Here is a 10241-nt window from a genome sequence, read left to right on the forward strand (position 1 = left end):
TGTTCTGACATCATCTGAGCATTTAGTAATAGAGAGTTCTGAGTTCAGGACTTATAAGAAATAAAGTTGGTGATACCCAACTTAGGCAATTCAACAAACATTTTTGAGCTTCTACAATGTACAAGGCCCTTCTTCAGACCAAGAGAGTGGAGACTGAGCCAGGGCGTCTCTGAGTCTGATGGCATGAAGGATGTAGTCCCAGAAATTGCCTCTCCTTGATCTGAGGGGCGTCTTCTTTTTCTGAGCTTTTTGCCACCTTCTCAAGGTTACAGAGGGTTTGGTGGAAACTGGATAGGATATGAGGTCAGAAGAGGGATGCTCTGCCATTTGCTAGCTCTGAGGCTCTGGGCAAGTCTGTAAAATAGCGACCTCATATGTGTTCTAGTGACCTTACAGGGTGGTTGTGAGAAAAGTGTTTTGTAAACCATAAAGTATGACAGAAACTGGAGGGAGATAAAGCATTTATTTAGTGCTTACTGTATGCCAAGCACTGTTGCTTCATCTTTGAACCCAACCCAATACCCTGGGACACCCCGGTTCCTTGGCTCCAGATATTTACCTTATCTAAATCCCAATTCTTAGGCAGCATGGTGTAGAACAGTGGGGTCAAACTTGAATAGAAACTAAACAATACACAAGAATCCCTGCAGGCCACATAATGACTTAAAAAGCCACATATTAACATTGTTGTTACTCAGGCTTTTCAGTCATGTGGACTCTTTGTGACCCCATTTGGATTTTTTTTTGGCAAAGATACTAGAGTGTTTTGCCATTTTCTTCTCTAGCTTGTTTTACAAATGAGGAAACTGAGGCAAATAGGGTTAAATGACTTGCCCAGGGTCACACGGCTAGTCAGTGTTGAAGACAGGGTTTGAACTCAGGAAGAGGAGTCTGTCCGTCTCCAGGCCCAGCACTCTCTCCACTTCACCCTCTAGCTACCTCACTTACTAGCATTATCTATGTTCTATTGCATTTGTATTTATTTTGCTAAATATTTCCCAGTTATATTTTAGTCTGGTTCCAGTAGCACTAGAGTGTTGTGGGCAGCACGTGGGCTATTGTGGCTGAATATTTGACCCTTCTGGTATGGTGTGGTTCAACATCTCTGACCATTAGGCGACCCTGGACAGACCATTTAACCTCTAATTCCCCCACTAGGTAACTCTTATAAGTTACAGAGCCCATACTGAATCGAATTGATCAAGGCAGTTAGCTTCCTAAATGGATCACATCATAGGATCATTAAAAAAAATCCCATCCCTATTCCTTTCCACTACAGAGTGGATTTCTGCATCAAGAAGGGGATTGGCTTTAATGACCTCCAGATCTAAGATTCTATAAATCTACACACTGCTGTGATGCTTATGATCATTTTAAGATTTAGGTTTGCAAAGATAGCTCAGTAGGTGGTGGTTATTTTCTCCTGGCTTCCTTTGCCTACAATTCAAGTTAACGGTCACCCGGGGAACAACGGTGCTTTTGGGTACTAGGCTAGGCACGAGGGAGATGCAAAGATAATTAAGACACGGCCCCTACTTTAATGGGCCTTGCAGTATAGACTTTCTCTAATGTGTATGGGCCCTTGTGTCTCTCATATGGATTAGAACAAAAACCTCCTCGTTAGTCTCCCTGGCTAAAGTCTCTCCCCTCTTTAATGCATCCTCAACACTGCTGCCAGAACGATATTTCTAAAGCCCAGCTCTGACTATTTCACATCCCTATTTAAGAAGCTCCAGTTGCTTCCTATTACCTCCAGGATCAAACACAAACTCTTCTGTGTGATATTTAAAGCCTCTCACAATCAGGATCCAACCCATCTGTCCAGATTTATTATGTTTCATTTCCCTTTCACACATTCTATAGTCTTCATATTGACCTCCTCACTGTTCTTCCTATCCAGATCTTTATCTCTCATCTCCATGCCTTTGAACAGACTTCAAACCTCACCCCGCCTCCCCCACCCCCCCAGGTCTTCTACCTTCCTTCTCTTAGAATCCCTGGTTTTCTTCAAAGTTCAGGTCAGGGGGCTCCTGCTATATAAACTCTTCCTGTTCCTCTCAGCTGCTTATGTATTCTATCCACCCCATCCTACAAATCACTGTGGGTGTATACACACACATAAGTAGACATATGTATATACACACATATTTTCACATGCATATATACATGTATATATGTATACACACATATGTACACATATACACACACACTTATATGTGTACATGTTGTTTCCCATGATAGAATGCAGGCTTCTTGAAGGCAGGATCTGTTTCACTTCTGTCTTCATATCGCTGGTTCCAAGCACATCGCTTAATAAATTCTGTTCATTCATTATTTACCTGTATGGATAAGTTTCAGAACTTTTAGCAAATGATTTTGTCAATTGTGACTTTAAAAAAAAAATTTCTCTCTTTATTAAAGGTATACTTTTAAATATAGATAAAATATTTTATATAAAATTATTTAAAAGTATGAATGGGTGCTACTCTTTAATATTTATATAGACACAATTCTTCAATAGTACATGTATCAACCTATTGCTGATGACTAATAAACTTTAATAATAAACTAGTAACATTCAAGTTAAGATATAGAGTTTTTAAAAATAATTGTGAATGCCCAGGTACAATATTGTATCTGCTTGGCCAAATTTCAACTCCTTTCAGCCCTTGTTTAATTCAACCTTGATTTTTTTCCTGCCACCGTAAGAAGAATGTAACCTTGGGCTTACATTAAGCATTTATTTATCATCAACAGCCTTTTAGGTTTCTGGTCCATTTCTAGCTCCCGCTACGCTTAGGATTTTACTATTTCTGCCTTCTGGAGTGGCTTGGAATAAAATCCTTTCATGACCTGCCTAACTCTAACAAATTGGGTGAGGATATTCTCTATTCTGGTAGCCTAGCCAGATTAGCTGCTCCAACAATTAGTTAAACAGTTAAAAGATAAATTTGATTCAGTCCAGCGGGCCTTTCTTGAACCAGGACAAATGCTTGGTATGAGTGGAGGTAGGGAGAAGAACCAGGGACTCCTGCTCCAAGAAGGGTGGGCATCCATCATGCTACTATTGGTGAGAGACAGAATTCCTGAGTCAGATTTAGGAAGTATAGTCCCTAATTAGTCAAAAAACCAAAAGATTAAGAGAGTTCTTTCACTTCTGCCTAATTAGATCACAATGGTCTTGCACTGAGGAAGAACATTGGATGGGGAGTCAGGTGACCTGGCTTCTCATTTTGGCTCTAGGTTAAATAGCTGGGTGACCTCGGGTCTCTCTGATACTTGACTTCCTTGTCTGTAAAAGGACTGGATTGAACCTGATGATTTCTAACCTCGGAGATCTTCCAGGATTTAGTTAGTGAATTAGTTAAAAAGTTAAAAGGAATTGCTTTCACTTTTAGCCTTTAAAATAGTGAACTTAAGGTTAGCATGGCATTTGGTTGTGTTTATTTCTGGGGATCTAAAGGACCAGTGACTTCTTGTCATAGTGGAGTATGGAGATGAACTCAGTCTTTTACCTTTGTTTTTTTTTTCCCCTTCTGTTGAAACAGAAACATAAGTGATGGCGGAAACCCTTAAATCACCCTGGTCTGGTTGTGTATCCCACCCCGTGATTCTCATCTAATTCAGAAAAGATTCCCTTTAGGAGCAGGAATCTCCTCTCTCAAGATCTTTAAAGCTCAGAGTTCTGTAAAGGAATTAGAAAAAGGGGTTAACTCTGTTGGGTAAATCCCCTCTGGAAGAGGGATGGAAAAATGCAGACCCCAGCTACCCAGGATGGGAAGGTGTGGAGGGACAGTCATCTGCATTGGGGGACAGAGGACCCACTGGGGTAGAATTAATTTCATACAAAGTACCAAAGTAATAGAATATAGTGTCACTTATCTTCCTAACTAGTTCGTAGAAACCTTATGCAGTACAACAGCAGTGTCAAAGTCAAATAGAAATGGAGGCCATTAATCTATACACAAGCATCCCGTGGGCACCATATCGAATTAGCTTTAGAGTATCATGTTATTGAAGTCTTATTGTATTTTTATTTGCTTTGTTAAATATTTCCTAATTACACATTCATCTGTCTTGGGTCCCACTTGGAATGGTGAGCCATGTCTTTGACACTGCTGTTGTGTATAGTGAAAACTCCAAGTTTCCCCAGGGCTTCTTGGCGCGGCATCTGGTACATAGTGGGCTATTAAAAAGTGTTTGTTGGAATTAATTACATTTGACAAATATTTATTAAACATTGTGTGCCAGGCACTGTGTTAAGGCTGAGGATACAGAGACAAAAGGAAATATTCCAGCCATCAAAGAGTTTATTTTGTTATTGTTTTTGTTGTTTAGTTGTGTCTGATTCTTCATGGCCCCATTTGGGGTTTTCTTGGCAAAGATCCCATAGTAGTTTTCTCTGGCCCATTTTACAGATGAAGAACTGAGACAAACTAGGTTGACTGATGTGCCCGGAGTCACACAGCTAGTAAGCATCTGAGGCTGGATTTGAACTCAGGGAGATAAATCTTCGTGACTCCAGGCCTGACAGTCTATCTACTGTACCACCTAGTTGACCCTGGAGTCAGAATTATGAAATGCTTGCTATGTGTCAGGCACAGTTCTAAACAGTGGAGACATAAAGGAAGCCAAAAGCCAGTCTCCGACCTCAAGGAGCTCATAGTCTGATGGGGATGTGACAGATAAGTAAGTAGCCAAGATCACTAATGACGAGATTCAGAGATTCTTCATGGGGCTAGGAGCATTTCAGCTATTTCTTTTCTTTTGCTTGTTTTGAAAGCATCAGGGTCAAATAACTTGCCCTGGGTCACACAATTTGTAAATTTCTGAGGTCGGATTTGAACTCAGGTCCTCCCGACTCCAGGGCCAGTGCTCTATGCACCGGTCCACCTATCTGCTCTTTGAATTATTTCTTTAAAGAGATTGAGGACCCTAAGGGGCAGAGGTGAGGAGGGAATACATGCTAGGCAGGGAGGGCAGTATGTATGTGTGTGTATGTGTGTGTGTGTGTGTGTGTGTGTGTGTATGTATGTATGTGTATGGACATCAGAGGTGGTATGTTGGGGTCAGGGAGTGACGACTGGGCCAGTTAGTCAGTGACATAGAGTGTAGAAAGTGGAAATAACACAAGCTAAGAATGGAAAAGTTGGAAGCAGATTTGGAGGGATTTCAATGCTAAACAGGACAGGGAATGTCTTTGTATCAAAAGAACTTAGCACAACATACAATTAATAATTGTATGGAGTGATTGCTATCTGCACTGGTACAGAGAAGAGCTACCCTGATGAGAACACATACTAGGCAAAGCACTGAAGTAATTTGATACTTATTGTTCAATTGATTATCTTTAGAGGTAATAGGGAGCTGCTCAAGGTTTTTGAGAGGAGTGACCTGGTTGATCTGGTCGAGGCTATTGGAGAGACACTGAATGTAGGGAGGTCAGAGAGAAGGTGATTACAGTAGGTCTGTTAAACAGTGATAAAGGTAAAAAAAAACTAGGGCTGGGGTCACGTGAACCAGGAAACAGTGGGAAAGGTTGTGGAAGCAGCAGCAGCTCAGATATGGAGGTGAGAGAAAGAGTCAAGGAGAACTCTGGGGTTTTGAACCCGGTGATTGGCAGGATGGTGGTGTCTTCAGTAGGAGGAAGGTTATTTTGAGGAAGGGTAGTTTTAGATGACCTCGATGATGAGTTTAGTTTTGGACATGTTGAGGCTGAGAAACATCAACTCATCTGGGTAGTTGGATTGGAATTCAGGAGAGTGATTAAGGTTGTAAACAGGAATTTGGGAATCATCTGCTTTAGACATAATCATTGAACCTAAAGTCAAAATTGAATCAAGAAGGGCTTCATAGAGAAGAAAGCATTTGAGATGAATAGCGGTGGCATGCAAGGAAAGGCGCTGCAAGTTAAAAGAATATTTAGGTATGAGAGTGTCCTTAAGGGACCCCTACATTTAGGGGATGGGACAATGGGAGATGGGTGATGATCCAGCAAAGGTCTAGTTAGACGGATAGAAACCAATGAGGAACCAATAGAGGAGAGAGGAAGGGAGGTGGAGGGTGGGATGGTTTGCAGTATTTAAAGTTGCAGAAAGGTCAAGCAGGATGAGGACAGAGAAAAGACCATAGGATTTAGCAATGAAGAAATCGCTGGTAACCTTGGATACAGTTTCAGTACAGTGCTGAGCACAGTAAGGAATTGAGAAGTGAGTGGGTGGTGAGTAGGGGAGGGAACGAATGTAAGTGATTCTAGGAGTTTGGCAGTAGATGGAGAGAGGGGGCAATAATTTGGGGGGATGGCAGGGTCAAGTAGGAGGGTTTAAAATTTTTTTTGCTTTGTTTTGAAGGAGAGAGAGAGAGAGAGAGAGAGAGAGAGAGAGAGAGAGAGAGAGAGAGAGAGAGAGAGAGAGAGAGAGAGAGAGAGCGCATAATTGATGAGACAAAGTCCCAGAGAAGACTAGGGGGAATGGAATGAATAGTATAAGTAGATGGTTCAGACTTAGGAAAGAAAGGGTTATTTCTTCTTGGAAGACTGGAGAAAAGGAGAGGAATGTGGGTGAAGATGTATAGAGTGATTCTGAGGTGTGGAATCAGGAGTGATGGAAGAAGTGATGATAGTTAACATCGTTTTTTTTTTCCAGTAAATGAGGAAGTGAACTTTGGATAGAGAACTGATGAACTTAGAGTGCAGATTAAAACATTTTTTCTCTTTCTTGTCTTTTTTTTCTTTTTCTGGAATATGGCTAATGCAGAAATACATTTTGTATGACTTCATATGTGTAATAGCTATTGTATTTCTTGTCCTGTCAATGGATAGGGGAGGGGGAAAATATGTAACTGAAAATAAAATTGAATAAAAAATAAAAAAAGTTAGGAAGTGATGTAATCTGTTGAGAAAGGTATCTAGCTGATAATGAAGTGCTGACTAGGTACCAAGCCCTGTGCTAAGTTCTGGGGATGCAAAGAGAGGCAAAAGCAATCCTCGCTGTCAGGGACCCCCCAGTCTCATGGTTGGGGTGGTATTGGGGCTTAGAGAGAAGGGAAGGTTTGGGAGAACCGTGATGAGGAGAGCTAGAGAAAGTTGATGAAGAATTAAGGGATGAAGTAGTGAAGGCCCAGTTTGTGATGGACATGGCCACCATGTTTATGTCACTTTTACCAAAGGCATTCTGCAGCAATAGAGGAACACCTGAGAAGGTTGGCAAAGGGTAACACAAGGTTGAGGACTGACAGGATAGGAATAGTGACAGAATAAAGGGGCAATGGATTCAAGGGTTGAGAACTACATATGGTTGAACTGGTTAATTATTGGAGATTGGGAAGGGAGGAAAATGAGGTTGGGACAGGGTGACAGGATTGAAGTATCATGTCGAGATGATGAGAATGGATGCCATGGTTCTGGTGAAGGATTATAGATTTAGGCCTGGAATGGACCCCAGAGATCAAGTTCAACCTTGTTATTTTACAGAGGGGAAAACTGAGGCTCATAGAAAAGAGATGTCCTCCTGAGGATAATACTAGTAAGGGTGTAAGGGGGTATTTTAGCCCAGTCTTCCTGATTCCAAGTCCAACATTCTATCTACTATATCACACTGCCTCTTACAGGTTAGATTTGGGAGGAGCAAGGCAGAGGGAATCAGAAGAGAAGATTGTGATCAGAGTGGAAGTCAGCTTTCAAGATCATGGAATTGGTCAAGTCGTGGGGTGGTGAAGTGAAAGGTATTACTATTCATTTAAGTGACTGAGGCTGAGTGCTGTGGCATATATATGTAGGTCATGGGAGTTGAGGAAGTTGATGAATTAGTAATATGTACAGGTGATATCAAGGCTGGAATGGAGAAAAAGACTGAGCCAGGCACTGCACTTCTGGAGAAATGAGGGAGCTTAATATGTTTGTTGAATTGATCAAATTCAGTTTCCTTTTTATCCCCATAGTTCCTAGCTCAATGCTAAACATAGTTATTATTCAATACATTCTTGTTGAATGAATGAAAAGAGGAAGGCATGGATGAATCTATGCTTAGAAAGACTATATTTCAAGTGACTTCTGTGTATTTAGCCCAGTGTGGACAGTGCGGCATAGAGGCAAAAAGACTGGACCCAGCAGTAAAAGGCCTGGGGTATGGTTCTGACTCTTATGGTACTCATTGTGGGGCTTCAAGTAAATAACTTACTCCTTTCCTTGAGCACTCAGTTTTTTCCTGTGTAAAATGAGTGGGAGATGGTTTCTAAGTTCCTTTCTAACTGTAAATATTTTGATTCTATAATACTAGTAAGTCAGTAGCCATGTAATAATTCAATTTCCCTTCATCATTCCATTTTTTTCTCACTAGGACTTCAAAATTTCAATTCAAAAGATAAATAATACTGTCTTTTGTCCTTGACTTAGTATTTCAATAGAGTAATTAAATACTGATTTCTGTAGGGAGAAGAATACTGAACTTGGATTTCAGAAGCCCTGGACTTGCCTCCTGCCTCTCACACTTACAAACTGTTACTAACCTATGACCAAGGAATTTCACCTCTCTGAGACTCAGTGTCCTCATCTTTAAAATGAAGATAATAGCTGGGATTTGGGGACACAAACTTGTAATTTCCAGTACTGGAGAGGCTGAGGTGGCTGGATCATCTGTATTCTGGAGAGCTGAGCTACAGGAGGCTGATTGGATGTCTGAACTAAGAATGACATGGTGAGGCACGGAAAAGGGGAAGGCCACCAGGCTGCCTAAGGAGGAGTGAACCAGCCCAGGAGAGAAAAACAAAGCAAGTGGAATGGGATTGAGCTGTGAATGGCCACCCTACTTCCAGAGTGGGTGGGATAGGGAGACCCAGCCTCATAACAAACAAAAAAAAAAGGAAGGAGAGCTAATATTACCCAGAGTACCTAGTTCACAGGGGGTGTGTGAAGCTACAATGAGATAATTATACCAAGCCCTTTGTGAACTTTAAAGTGCCTTGTAAATAGTAGTTATTATTATTTTAAAATTACCAACTTGACAGATGCCAACATATCATGACATTTTCATAGATAAAGAGGAGCAAAAGATGAGACGTATAGGAAACTATGAATCTATACTGCTCATTGTTAAAATGATATGGTGAATTTAACACAGTGGTACCAACTTTGCTCTGCCAGTCTGGTTATCGCTATTTTTAGACCTGGTAGGTCCTATTGCATTGCAAAGGCTTTAGGGTGTGGCCCCGGGGGACAGGTGCTGTTCTTGCCTTCTAAACAGGCTAAGTACCAGGAGGCAGGCTCCTTATCAGAAGGTTGGCCTCCGTTGAATTTGTTTTGGCAACAGCAGCTTATGAAGTCCCAGTTCCTAAAATGTGGGCGGAGGGGTTGGGTTCTAGGGGTGGGGAGGGAGCACTTTCAGGATTATAATTAATCTTCACAGCCTCCAAAGAGGTCAGCAGCAGAGGGGTTGTTCTTAGATGAGTCTCCTAGTCTCAAGGGTCTCCCTTCTTCTCTCTATACTCCCTGCAGCTGCCAAAATGATAGCCAGGAGTGGCTAGGTGGCATGGTGGACAGAGAGAGTACTGAAAAATGGGGTTAGTAACAGTACCTACTGCACAGAGTTGGGGCAGCTAGGTGGTACCAGGCCTAGAGTCAGGACAACTCATCTCCTTGAGTCCAAGATCCAGCTTCAGGTGTGTAATAACTGTGTAATCCAGGGCAATTAACTCTGCCTTAACTCTGTTTGCCTCAGTTTCCTAATCTATAAAATAAACTGGAGAAGGAAATGGCAAACCACTCCATTATCTCTGCCAAGAAAACCCCACATGGGGTCTCGAACAGTTGGACACGACTGAGAATGTAACAACATCTTAACACAGAGTTGCTGAGACAATGTACCTGAAAAGCTTTGCAAAACTTAAACTGTTGTATAAGCATTAGCTTATTATATTCCTAAAGCCCAGGCCTGACTGTGACTTATTTCACACCCCCTTATTCAGTAAACTTTATCGCCTCCTGCTTGAGCACATGGATGGAATCCAGGATCCTTACAGTAATGAGACTGAAGGCAAACTGGCATTCTACAGCCCTGGAGTTAATTACTACAGCTCTTGTAGAGTGATCCAGTCCTAATCCATACATCAAATGCCTTGCTGACCTCGTCATGTTGGAGTGAGAGGACTCACAATAAAAGAAAGTGAGTAGACCTGGGTTGCAAAGGGCATATTCTCAGGTGCCCTGGTATTTCTCTTATGAAATTCTCTGAACCTGTGTACACAGG

At 41.6% G+C, this 10241-nt stretch overlaps 1 long non-coding RNA gene across 2 annotated transcripts in view; it reads left to right on the plus strand.

Moving 5' to 3' along the window:
* Positions 1–8432: 8432 nt before the first annotated feature.
* Positions 8433–10241, plus strand: part of LOC138163386 (uncharacterized) — a 120876-nt gene continuing 119067 nt past the window's right edge. For both annotated transcript variants that reach the window (XR_011168870.1, XR_011168871.1), the window contains exons 1-2: positions 8433–8693; positions 9961–10157. This is a non-coding gene — a long non-coding RNA (uncharacterized lncRNA). The remainder of the gene's footprint in view (positions 8694–9960; positions 10158–10241) is intronic.

Source organism: Petaurus breviceps, unplaced genomic scaffold (genome assembly GCF_028583685.1).
Source record: "Petaurus breviceps papuanus isolate PSGF00001 unplaced genomic scaffold, PetGlider_PUasm1.0 188, whole genome shotgun sequence".
Lineage (NCBI taxonomy): Eukaryota > Metazoa > Chordata > Mammalia > Diprotodontia > Petauridae > Petaurus > Petaurus breviceps.